Source organism: Lissotriton vulgaris, chromosome 7, assembly GCF_964263255.1.
Source record: "Lissotriton vulgaris chromosome 7, aLisVul1.2, whole genome shotgun sequence".
NCBI lineage: Eukaryota > Metazoa > Chordata > Amphibia > Caudata > Salamandridae > Lissotriton > Lissotriton vulgaris.
Genome location: NC_141695.1, coordinates 181,261,441 through 181,273,982, shown reverse-complemented (window position 1 = coordinate 181,273,982; position 12,542 = coordinate 181,261,441). Strand labels below are relative to the sequence as shown.

Below are 12,542 nucleotides of genomic sequence, written 5' to 3'. Positions count from 1 at the left end.
AAGCATGCACGATTGACTGAGTGAAACTTATCTACTGTTTCCACGATTCTGAGACTGTTCTGATTCTAAAGAAAACAAAGTTGTCATGTTTATGCGGTTGTCAGACATTAATCTCTTCTTGTTTATTAGAGAAGTTTCCAGTGACCTCTGAGTTAGCTGGTACACACAAGTGATTAAGTTTAATGTACTCGATAGAGACATACAGAAACTCAGTAATATGTCAAATCTATAGTGTATATTATTCCAATGTGAAGAGCCTAACAGGGATATAGGAACTACACTACATGAGGTTGGGTGATCATACTGGTAGCGCTGAAAACCACTGGGCATGGGCAGAGGTGCACACATGTGGTTAAAAGTAACAGCGTTCCAGAAGATCCACAGCTAATACTACATCAGGAGGAAGGGCCCTTAGTTTCACCGGCTGCAGCCGAACAGTCCTATCAAGCTAAGCTGAGATCGCTGAATAAATTTAGTTATTTAAAAAACACAGTGGGTGAAATATTTTCATACAATAAAGATGTCAAAAGACGGCAAGCTCTCCTCCAGCACACACTATTCCCTTTTATAAATTACAGTTTGAAGGCAACCAGGGCTACTCAGTGCAGAGGATAAAATCGGAAAGCAAAAGAAAATAATCATTTCAAATGGAAGAATTATTTCAGAATCAGAAGAGAAGTGGGCAAGTACATTCAAAGCAAGCCCCCATATGCAGTTCTGGCAGTGACAAGTCTAGGTCACGTGTGTACCCTCGAACCTCAGATGAACAACCCGGGGGGCTATTAAATGGATTCTCCAGTATTAATCAGGCAAATACAAATTCAAAATGAAAAGAAAGAGCATGTAGTGAAAGCCAAAGTACACCATGCTCCAGTATTACCAGCAGCTGTATCGGAGTACGTTAGTGCTCCTCCAGCAAGCAAACCTTGGCCCAAGGAGCATAAGTTTAACTAACCAATAAATGACTCTAGATGGTTGTTGTGCAGGTTGGCCTATTCCACCATTTCATTTGCCTCTACCTTGGAAGCTGGCCCGCAATTGCAAGAAATGAGTGTGGTAGAAATAGGTACAATAGCGTTTACCTTGGTATCATAGGATCCATCTCCAGATCTGGCCGAAACTAGTGTAACAGCAGTATGAAATAGTATCAAATAGATGAAATGCAGGGGATTTGGGGGGTTCCACTAAATTCATTCCAAGCAGCAGTAGGCATTCTAACTTATCAGTCAAACAAAGTAGACCTGCGGGTCAATTTGCATAATACATTGGGAATTTATGTCACTGCAATCAATACCAAAATAGCAGCCGAAATTAATCTGATCCAATGAGCACATGCAGATGCGGCACAATCGTCAGTGGCCTGTACCTGTAGTACATTGATTGACAATTTATCCACCCTTCCTGCATATCTTGATGCGGTACTAAACAAAACAAAAACTCCAGCTTAAGCCAGGAACTGGGCAACTACAAAAAACAAACAATCTACAAATTACCTGCAATGAGGAGCAAGCTGGAGTTCTCCAACAATAGCAAGGTCCACTTTGCAAAATAACTGTAGCATAATAAAAGTGGGTGTGCCTCATCCTTATAGCAAAAAAGAAGTTGCCAAGAGTACATGAGATACAAGCAGAACCGTGGGTTATCCAGAAGGAAACAGGTCCCAGTGACCACCACCAGCAATTAGACAAGTGTGAAAATGCGACCACCCGAAGACACCAAATGGATGGCACGCCAGATCGTAAGTCCTGATCAAAGAGTACTGCAGCTCTAAAAACCATCAGTGCTGGAATGTTTTATACTGACAGTAGAACAAGTCAGGTACCTCAAGACCTACCATGCATCATCTAGTTAACAGAACCAAGTAACGGTGCCATCCTACATGTGACAATAAACTCCCTTCGAATTATGATCCCAGTTTTTTGAAAGCTAAGATCAAGGTCCAGAAGGGTGTGATGGCGCAAAACACCTGTACCTTGCAGAACAAATTATTTTTCACCCAATGTAAATATTCTTTATTTGCTGATTAATTAGAATCCTTAAAAAAGACAGACCAATACAAAATGTAAAACATCTATAACGAATAAGTCACAAATTCAATTGAGGCAGTGTGCTTTTTTGTTGGAAAAAGGAAAATTCATTTTTAAAAATGGTTAAAACTCTCAAGGGGCAGAGAATACTCATAAGGACTAGGAAGCAGTACTTTTGCTTCTAAGTAAAAAACGGTATAGCGGGAGCTTGTCAACTGTCTCTCCGGAATAACTTTCACGGCTGTGATATGTTACCGCCCGCCGGGAGCTTTTAATTCTACACAGCAGCAGTCGCTCCTTACGACTCTTACCAATATGGCCACTTCCCACAACAAGTTGATTGTTCTGGGTGATTTTAACCTCTGGCCTAATGGCAGTCTGGACTCTGCTCTAAACAATCTTTTACTCTCCTGTGAAGGCATGGGACTCTCTCAACTGGTCAGAAAACCCACACACTCTGCTGGAAATCAGCTTGATCTAATTTTTTCCTCCCCCCAGTTAGTTTTCCTGAGCGACATCCTGCCTATGTGCTGGACCGACCATGCCCTTATCAAATTTCACATAGCCAGCGGCAGAGCCAGCAAACCGTCACTCAGCGCCGCACCTGACCCTCTGTACAGAGATTGGAAAGCCTTAGATAAACGGAGACTGGCCGGCCCCGTATTTGAGGTGGAAGACAGCTTCTCCACCGCTCGGTCGGTGGAGGACAATTACATGTCCTTCTGCACCAAGATCACCAATACCTCAGAGCGTCTCGTCCCTCTAAAAAAATGTAAACCAAGGAGAAGAGCAGCCGCCCCTTGGTTTAACGACTCATTGAGAGCCCTTAAACTGGCCTGCAGACAATCAGAGAGAAAGTGGAGGCAAGGCTATCTCGACTCCAATAAAACTCTCTGGAAAGACAACCTTCGGGCGTACAAAACTGCCATTGTCCAGGAAAAGGCTAACTACTACTGTTCTACTATCACCAACGCCACCAACAGTTCAAAAAGTATTTTTCAGATACTTAAAAATCTAACTCACCCAGACTGTGCCACGTCGACGCAGCCTCCCACCCAAGCCCTCTGTGATAATCTGGCAACTTTTTTCATTAATAAAATCAATATCATCATTCAAAATTTGAAGACCCCCCCCTCACTGGGAGATGCCAACACTCAGGGAGCCAGCACTAGCCCTCACGACTTGTCGCCTCGATCCTCCAGCTCGACGGCTAGACTGCGAGAATTCTCCCCGATCTCTGAACCCGAGTTTGAAAGCCTGGCGCTCGGAATCACCTCGGGTTCCCCGCTTGACCCTCTGCCTCCAAAAATCTGGAAAAGCTCTGGAACAGAACTTTTTGGCATCCTGCGCCAAATATGCAACCAGTCTCTGCAATGTGGCTACGTCCCAACTCCGTGGAAACAGGCGCTTGTCACTCCGCTCTTGAAAAAACCCTCCCTGAGCCCAGATTGTCTCTCTAACTATCGACCCATCTCCCTACTGCCTTTCCCTGTGAAGGTAGTGGAACGATGGGTCAGTTCCTGCCTTTCCACTCATCTTGAGCAGAACAACCTTCTAGACGATCTCCAGTTCGGTTTCCGCCCTGCCCACGGCACCGAAACTGCGGTTTTAACAGCCATGGAGGATCTTCGCATGCGTGCAGACAGGGGCCAGCCAGTAGCACTAATACTGCTGGACTTGTCTGCCGCATTCGATACGGTCAACCACAGGACGCTGCTGCTGAGACTCAGGGAAGCTGGTGTGGAAGGCACAGCTTTGCTTTGGTTTCACTCTTACCTGCAGGACAGGAGACAGGCTGTCTCCCTCCCCCCATTCCAATCCGCCTTCTCACCTGTGCCACAGGGAGTTCCCCAGGGATCTTCCATCAGTCCCATCCTTTTTAATGTGTACCTTAAACCGCTGATCACATTAATTAAGTCATTTAGGTTAAAAACAATTAACTACGCAGACGACACCCAGCTCATTCTCTCCTGGGAAGGAGAAGACTCCATCTCTTTGACCTCCTTCCATGAGTGTCTTAGAGAGACGGCTGGATGGCTCCATAGAAACTCTCTCCAATTCAACGCCTCCAAAACAGAGGTTCTGTTTTGTGCTGGCACCAATCTATCTCGCCAGTTCCCGAATGACTTCTGGCCTCTTGAGACAAGGGAGAAACCTAAACCTGTCTCCTCGGTCCGCAACCTGGGGGTCATGCTCAATAACAAGCTGAGTATGGAAACCCAGGTGGCAAAAACAGTGGGGATCTGCACGGCTCTGCTACGCTCCCTGCGAAAAATTATGCCACTTCTCCCTGCACAAGCCCGGGCGTTGGTAGTCAGGTGTACGATTCTCAGTCACCTTGATTACTGCAACGCCCTGCTCCTTGAGTCTCCAGTCACGTTACTGGACCGGCTGCAACGAATTCAATCAGCCGCGGCCAAGCTGGCTCTTGGCTAGTCGAGAAGGTCTTCGGCCACAGCGGCACTGGCCGAACTGCACTGGCTACCCCTAAAGCAGCGTGTGGCCTTCAAGTCCCTCTGCATTGTATTCAAGGCTCTGCATGGACTCGGGCCCAGGCCCCTGCAAGCCCTGTTTCTGTGGTATACTCCTACCAGAGATCTGCGATCATCCTCGGCTTATCTGGTAAGGGTGCCCAGATACAACAAAGCCAGAACTGGGGGTAGATCCTTTAGGGTCGCAGCGGCCAAATTATGGAATAGCCTGCCCATTGACATTCGCCAGATCCCTCAACTTCTTCCATTTAGGAAACGCATCAAGACCTGGCTTTTCCCTTAGACTTCCCCGCCTTTACATACTTTCGGCCTCTTCTTCAGTAGAGTATTCTCCAGCGCCAGGAAGCCTGCAAGGTATCAGCTGCGCTATATAAATAATTAAAAATAAATAAATAAACTTGTGATTGCATTCTCACTGGGCTGTCACTAACAGGAAACAACCTTTACAACGCAACTTTTAAGACGCACTACCATTACAACGAAACTTTTACAACTCAACATCCATTACAACGCATGCCATTACAACGCAACCATTACAACGCATGACACTACACCACATACCACTACAACGCATGTCATTACAACGCAGTCATTACAACGCATACCATTACAACGCATAGCATTACAACGCATAGTACCCTTACACTATCCAACACTTACCCTACTGTTGCACCCCCTGGAGTTAGAATAGTAATTTTTACCCCTACACTATCCAACACTTACCCTACTTTTGCACCCCCTGGAGTTAGAATAGTAATTTTTACCCCTACACTAGCCAACACTTACCCTACTGTTGCACCCCCCTGGAGTTAGAATAGTAATTTTTACCCTTACACTATCCAATACTTACCTTACATGCAATGTAATGTTATGCGCTTTAATGGTATACATTGTAAAGGTAGTATGCGATGTAATGGAATGTGTTGTAAAGGTAGTTTTTAAAAATTTGTTGTAATGGCATGCGTTGTAATGGAATGTGTTGTAATGGATGTTGCGTTGTAAAAAATGCGTTGTAAAGGTATGCGTTGTAAAAGTATGGGTGGTAACGTCATAAACCGTCACACACGGTCCCCACACAGTGCCCCTGCTGCACTTGTAATAGTCTATTACCTTGTAGTAGGAACTGTGTTGCCCTGCAAGAGAGCTGGAGTGACTAACTGTTCAAGAGTATCATCGCGGTGGGGTTGCAAGATCTTGTCTGGAGGGTCTGGAGGGCTGATCGTAACAGTTTCCATCTCAGCTGACTGATGGTTGGGCGAATGCACAAAAAATTTAATCCCATCTGCTCATAAATGCCGCATCAACAACCTGGTTTGTTTTTGGCTAGAACCTGTTCTTTTGATGGGAAGACTCCCAGGCAGATTAAAAGCAGAACATAATGGATTGATGGGGATATATGACTTATGAGGTAGGGTTGTAGGCCCCCAATCTGCGTAGGTTTGCAGAACCATCGATCCGTGCTTTTTTAGCCATCTCGGCTTTGTCGAGTGTCCCGGATTGTAATTTGGTTTTTTTATTAACAATTTGTAGTGGCTTCTCTCACTTTACGCTTCTCGTTGTGGAATACACACCTCTCATGTGTCCTTGCTTGTTTGCATTCCGCAACAGAACCATGAACTTGTTTTTTGAATGTAGAAGTCAGTTATTTTGAGTTGTCTTCTCTGTTGGCTGGTGCAGAGTCTCTGTCACCAATAAAGCTGTTTTGCTGGCACTTACCTGTTTCCAGAGACTTCTTCTCTATGTTTATGGTGTCCACAAGCAGCAGTGGACTGCAGAACCCATAAAGACCTTCGAGATCTGGACAACCATTTTTGTCTATTTTACTTTGGAACTTCTGAAACCTCTCAACCCTCCTGTGGTTTGTTCGACCTACCGCCTTCCTATTGGGACAAGTTTGGTGGCATGTCAGGGGTGGACGTTTCAAGGTACTGTCTCAGCACTTGCCCCCTCCCCTAAGCAGCAGTCCAAGCAACGGCTTCCTTCAAGCTGGAGCCAGGTATTTGCAATGCAACGTCACGTCACCCAAGGCGCCAATTCTTGGTCAGGTGCTCGTGAGGCAGGAGTCAGGCCTTGGAAGAGGGAATATGTGATGTCATTACACACGTTATGCTCGCAGCATCGCCATGGTCGCAACCAATTTGTTTTGGGCATTTTCGACCATGCCTGCCTCTGCAGATTACATGCAGTTTACAGCCGTGACATGTGCACCATGTGGGTCAGCCTGCAGGGCCGGCTCTAGGCTCATGGTGGCCCTGGGCAAGGAGCGTAGGTAGGGGGCCCGGAAGAGGTGGTCCGGGCGGGGCGGAGCGCGCAGGCCAGTAAAGAGGGGAGGGGGTCAGGGTGTTTAGTAGTGGAACAGAGCCGGAGGCCGCCAAATCCCTGCCAGGGGCCACCACGCAAATATGTATCCATCCTCAGAGGATTAATATATTAAGGATATATATTGGTGTGGTGGTCCCTAGGGTTTGGTGGCCCTGTGCAGGTGCCCAGCTTGCACATGCCTAGAGCCGGCCCTGCAGCCTGCATTCCAGGCAGCTTGCCATCTTTTAATCAGACTCAAATTTCAGTGACGCGCACAGCTTGCGCGCCAGTGGCGATTCCCCAGTGACGCAGAGGTCTTGTTATCTCGGTGACAAGCATATCATGGTGTCAATCACAGTTTATCTTTATTTGCGCTTCACAAGCCTGCTTTACACACCTACGGTGACACGCACACCTTGCGTGTCATACTTTGCACTTCCACATGCTGCAACTTATTTTCAGCAACAATTACACTCACACCCTGTGTGTCACTCATTGGGTCCTTCTAACTCAGGCTGTGCATGGACTGCAAGCTGCACATAGGTGACGTGCACACCAGGCGTGTCTGACAGGTACTTTAACTCTGTGCAGATTTTTAACTCTGATAACAATTATGGTGTGAGTTCTTGCTGACGTTGGCACACATTCCTGTTTGTTTTCATTTCCTGTGCATGCATCTGGTGGCACGCACACCTTGAAAATCATTTTATTCTTTGCTATTAAATTCAATTTTTTAGGTTTTCCGCAATAGCTATTGCCTCCGTTCTGGAGGTTGTATTTTACTTATATTGCCTTTTGTGGTGTTGTGTCAGCTAAGTCATCTGTTTCTCCCCCACCCCCCTTTCTGAAGGTGCCTGGAAACCAACCCATAAAATTGACAAATTGGTACAATGCATTTGTGGCTTGCTTGGGAGCTAATGGAGGTCTTGTTACAGTGAGGAAAATAAACAATGTCTCCTGCTTCACTCCTTAGATTTTGAGGGTTCATCAGTATTCAAATACTTGCCATCTTTAGTACAGGCCCTAGAGGAGGAAGACATTGATGAATACATTGAGGCAGTAAAGAAATTGGAATTCGTTTTGACGTACAGCCCAGCTTGGTTGTCATTAGACACAAGTTCTTCAAAAAGGAGCAGCGATTTGGAGGAGATGTTGATGTTTTTGTGTCTGCTCTCCGTAAATAGTGAGCTGATTGTCAGTTTGAGGCATTTGCACAGCAATTGGTCACAGACCGGTACATATATAAGTGTTCCGACAGGATTATGCAGCAGAAACTACGATTTTTCAAAATTTAGTAGTAGTAAAGTTAGGAGTCCTAACTTTACTACTACTAAATTGAGAAAAATCCTAATTTTAAGACTTTCGGTATTCACAGAAGGCATTTAGGCGTCCTAAAGTTAGTAGTCCTTACTTTACTACTACTAAATTGAGAACAATCCTAATTTTAAGACTTTCGGTATTCACAGAAGGCATTTAGGCATCCTAAAGTTAGTAGTCCTAACTTTACTACTACTAAATTGAGAAAAATCCTAATTTTAAGACTTTCGGTATTCACAGAAGGCATTTAGGCGTCCTAAAGTTAGTAGTCCTAACTTCTGTGAATACCGAAATGAGTAAGTTCATTCTGTGAATACCAAAAGTAGTAAGTGCATTCTGTGAATGCCAAAAGTAGTAAGTTCATTCTGTGAATCGGGCCCGTGCAGTGGCCTGAGATGTGACATAGCCCCAAGGCAAGCAGTCCTTATGGAAAACTTCTCCATTTCGCAGTAACATAGATGGGTTGGTAAACTGTGCCTTTCTTCCCTCGGAACATCTCAGCATTCGGAGCGGCTCGCCGAGGCCTCAGACGGATTTCTTTAAAAGGCAGAGTATTTTTAGATTTAACTTGCACTGCTGGCACCGGCTTGAAGGAGACAGAACGCACCCGCCGGTAAACACGGCGCTCCAGGGCGCCTCTGTCCGGGGAGACACTGAGCCAGACTGTCTGCCTTATCTGCGGCTCCCAATCTAGGACACATTTGTTGTCTGAACAAGTGAAAACTCTTCACTTGAGAACTCTCAGCTATTCTGAGGCCTCAGTGTCTCTCTGTGTGTCTTCACTTGACAGCGTACATTGTGGTCTGGGCTGCTGCCCTCTGTCCCCTGGCGTATGAGGCAGGCGCAGCTGGTTTACACACTTATTCAGAGCTTAGGCAGCAATTGATACATTTTTTTATAAACTTACCTTTGCACTATATTCACCACTGAATTTGAAATTGTTAAATATTCCAGCAGAGTGCGTGCATAAAATTGAACAAATTAAACTTTTATTTACAAATAGGCTTTCACATTATGTAATAGCTACCACAGCCTGTGTAGTTAAATAGCATTTTTAATATTGTTACTGCAGGTACACTACAAACCCATCGTATTATTTGGCATGAACCACTTTCACCCATTGTGCCCTGGGGCTTGTGGGTTGCTCCAAGGCACTACTTAGGGGTGATTTGGCCACAACTATAGGCAGTCTTTTCTACATGTCAAAACTGTTACTTTTGACATTGATGGCTTCGGCCATCTACGACTGCATTGGAAGTCATGTTTTCAGAGCCAATTCAAATGGTAATGTACATCTATGCTGCAACACACATGTGACATCTGACCTTTCGGCTACCTCAGCATTTCCTGTTCCATATTACTGTGCACATATTAATGTCAGGTATGCCAAATGCAATTAACCAATGTCGTTTTAAAAGGTCTGAGCCTATGCACAGATAGCTGTTTAGCAGTATAGAGTCCAACAAAAAAGCAAATCCTGTAGAAACAATGGGGGAACGATATGAAGAAAACAAGAAATTATTGTTGATTAGGATGAGTGTGTGAGCTAATGTAGTTGGTGATTTGAAAGGTAGACCTAAAAACTAGGAACCAGTGGCTGTCATCGACCTTTTAACTCTTTGAAGCTCAAGCTAGACTGGACTGCATACAAGACTGAATATTGCTGAAGCCCTTAAGAGTGATAACCTCTTTAAAACCTCTGCAGTTCGGGCCAACACCTGCAGCGTCTATATTATAGTACATTTTTGCCATATCACAGATATACTGTAAGGTTGTAGGAGTGCACAGCTTCAAAGAAATTAGATGAATGATTTCCCCAGCAGCAGGCTAATAGGAATATATAAATAAAATGTATTACAATACAAGTGTGGTAACATTATAACTGCAGGGTATTCCATAAGTATAGCAGTAAAACTCTAAAGGAACTGAAGGTAATACTGAGCTGTAAAATTAGTCCTTCCCCAGATTCAAAACTAAAAACTAAAAAGGTCACCACAAGATTTATACACTTAGATCTCCTGATCACCAAAAGGGAGATATCAATGAGATGGAAGTCTGCCAGCTCCACACATTCCTGCATGTTTCATTTGCTAATAACAATTATTGAAACAAGCATTTGCATTGCAATAGGTCTCGCATTTGAGAGAGTTTAAGCTATTGGCATTGTAAATAACAATGCTATTTATTTATGTTTTAAAAATCAACAAGTAAATAAAAGGCAATGTTATTTACAATGCCAATAGCTCAAACTCTAGTAAATGCGAGACCTATTGCATTGCAAATGCTTTTTATTGTAGGGGATGCATTATAATAATGTGTAGAGCACACTCGCATAAAATCTTACAACTGTGAAAATGTGAGGTGTTACAATGTATTAACATAAGTACATGACGTCTTTTAGGTTATTGAAAAGTAGCATGGAGAATAAATGTAGGAAATGGATGTAACTAACAAAAAACTTTAACAAGAAGAATTCTTGTTTTGAAGTTAACGCCACTCATACTGAAAGTGTTTAACACTGATGTTTCTATAATTTGGTAAATGTGTTAATTAAAACGCAATAAGGTAATGCTTAAATTGAGACATTCTTATGTTAGCTGAAATCGTCAGCCTGAAATGCAAGTTCCTTACAATTCTCGCTTTAGAAATAATACCTTGAATTTCATGTACGCTGTGGAATCTATTCTTTCTCACGTTTTGTATTGCAGGTGAAGAAGCAATCTTTTTAGGCAGAACTATGTCTATGTTTAGTAGCTAGGCAAGGAGAGAAGAAGTTACAATCATGTGACTTGAGTAAATAAAAGGACATTAGGATTCACACAGGAGAAGGCCTGGGAGCCAAGGACGAAATGTTGCCAAGGTTGCACATGGACAGTGCTGTGGAAAAGTATGCTCAGGAGTACCAGACTGGATGGCAGGTGCAAAGTGTATTACGGGAATTATACCTGTGGATAACTGTTTGTTGGTATTGGGGAAAGAGCCCCACTTCTTTCTTGCCTTCAGAAAGAGAGCGTATCAGAACAAGCTCTTACTTTGTGATTGTGGCTTAGTGCTACTTAACTCATGGATGGTGTAGAGACTTCTTAGGAAGACTCCACATATTGACACCTTTCTATTGAAAATTGTTACTTAGGGATCTCACCTTAGCCCTAGAATAGGGATGGGTCTAGTTAATTTCACTTACCAACCCTCAATGCAGAGAAATTAGAACTCATGCTTTCTGATTTTCTGATTTTCTGTATTCTACTTCTTGAATTATTAGTTGAGTTCATGCTGCATCATCCAACTTGGATGTGTAGATTTGGTTCATGCAAATTCCTTTGTATATCCATACCCTCTTGTTTGGTGCCTTCATGTCGAGTTATTTTTGTCTTTGTAATAAACAAACCTTATGCAGTTGTCAGTGGGTTATTATGTTTCAAAGATTTTCATTGGAAAATTAACTGCTGATTAACTACTTTTCTCACCATTTATGCTTTCATTCTGTGAAAAATAACCATTAGAGTGTGTCTTTAGAAAATGTGTAGAACTAATGGGCCCGGCTCTTTCACGCTATTCCCTCTGATGGACAGCTACGATATGACTTGATTCTCTATTTTAGAAGTGCAGATCTGGGCTACAATTTTATTGCAGTTTTCCTACAAGCTTCTCACATCAAGTATGGGTTTTCCTCTCCTCCCTCTGTGCTATCAGGTATCCAGGGCTTGAACCTGGTACAATGGCTGTCCTATTCCCCGGGTTTGCTGCTTCCCCCTTGGTCTTTCCTCTGCGTCTACTTTCCGACAGTCCTTGGCGTCTCCTCCCTTGCTTACATACAGACAACATCTGTCTGATGTTGCCGTTCTTCCTACTCACACTCCAGGTTTTTCCTCCTCTGTAATACTGCTGTCCTCCCTGAACCACAGTGGTCCTTATTTTATGGTGCTGACTCACTCAGGAGGCCATAGGATATCTCTTGAGCGACAGGAGCACTGCAGCTCTCTTATCCTATAATGATGGTGCCAGCCATCTTGGAAGTTCTGCGCTCTGTAGCCGTCTGACTACACTGCCTTTCCAAGAGGAATGGGGCCATTCAGTGATGGGGCAACAGGACAGGAAATCCAGATTATCCTGCAGCTACCAGGTGAGGTGGACATGAACTGTCAAAAGAATAAGGGGATCATTTATGAGCCCCTGCTTCGCTTTTTGCGCCACTGTTGCGTCACTTTTTGTGATGTACTAATGGCGTAAAAAATGTGCCATGTTGCTCCATATTTACGAAGTGACTCATCTAGGTAGATACATTATCCTAACTGATGGACACACCTACAGCACCTAGGACAGGTTTACATACCCTGAATCAAGCGGGGCACACTTTGAATCTGAAGACGACCACCTTTGCCACAGAACACATAGAGGGGGTCAT

The 12,542-nt window shown here is 44.0% G+C and overlaps 1 protein-coding gene across 1 annotated transcript in view; it reads right to left on the bottom strand.

Annotated features, from left to right (window-relative positions):
• The window catches only part of LOC147701142 (urokinase plasminogen activator surface receptor-like), a 64,494-nt gene that overhangs the window by 36,188 nt on the left and 15,764 nt on the right, over positions 1–12,542 (bottom strand). The window lies entirely within an intron of this gene.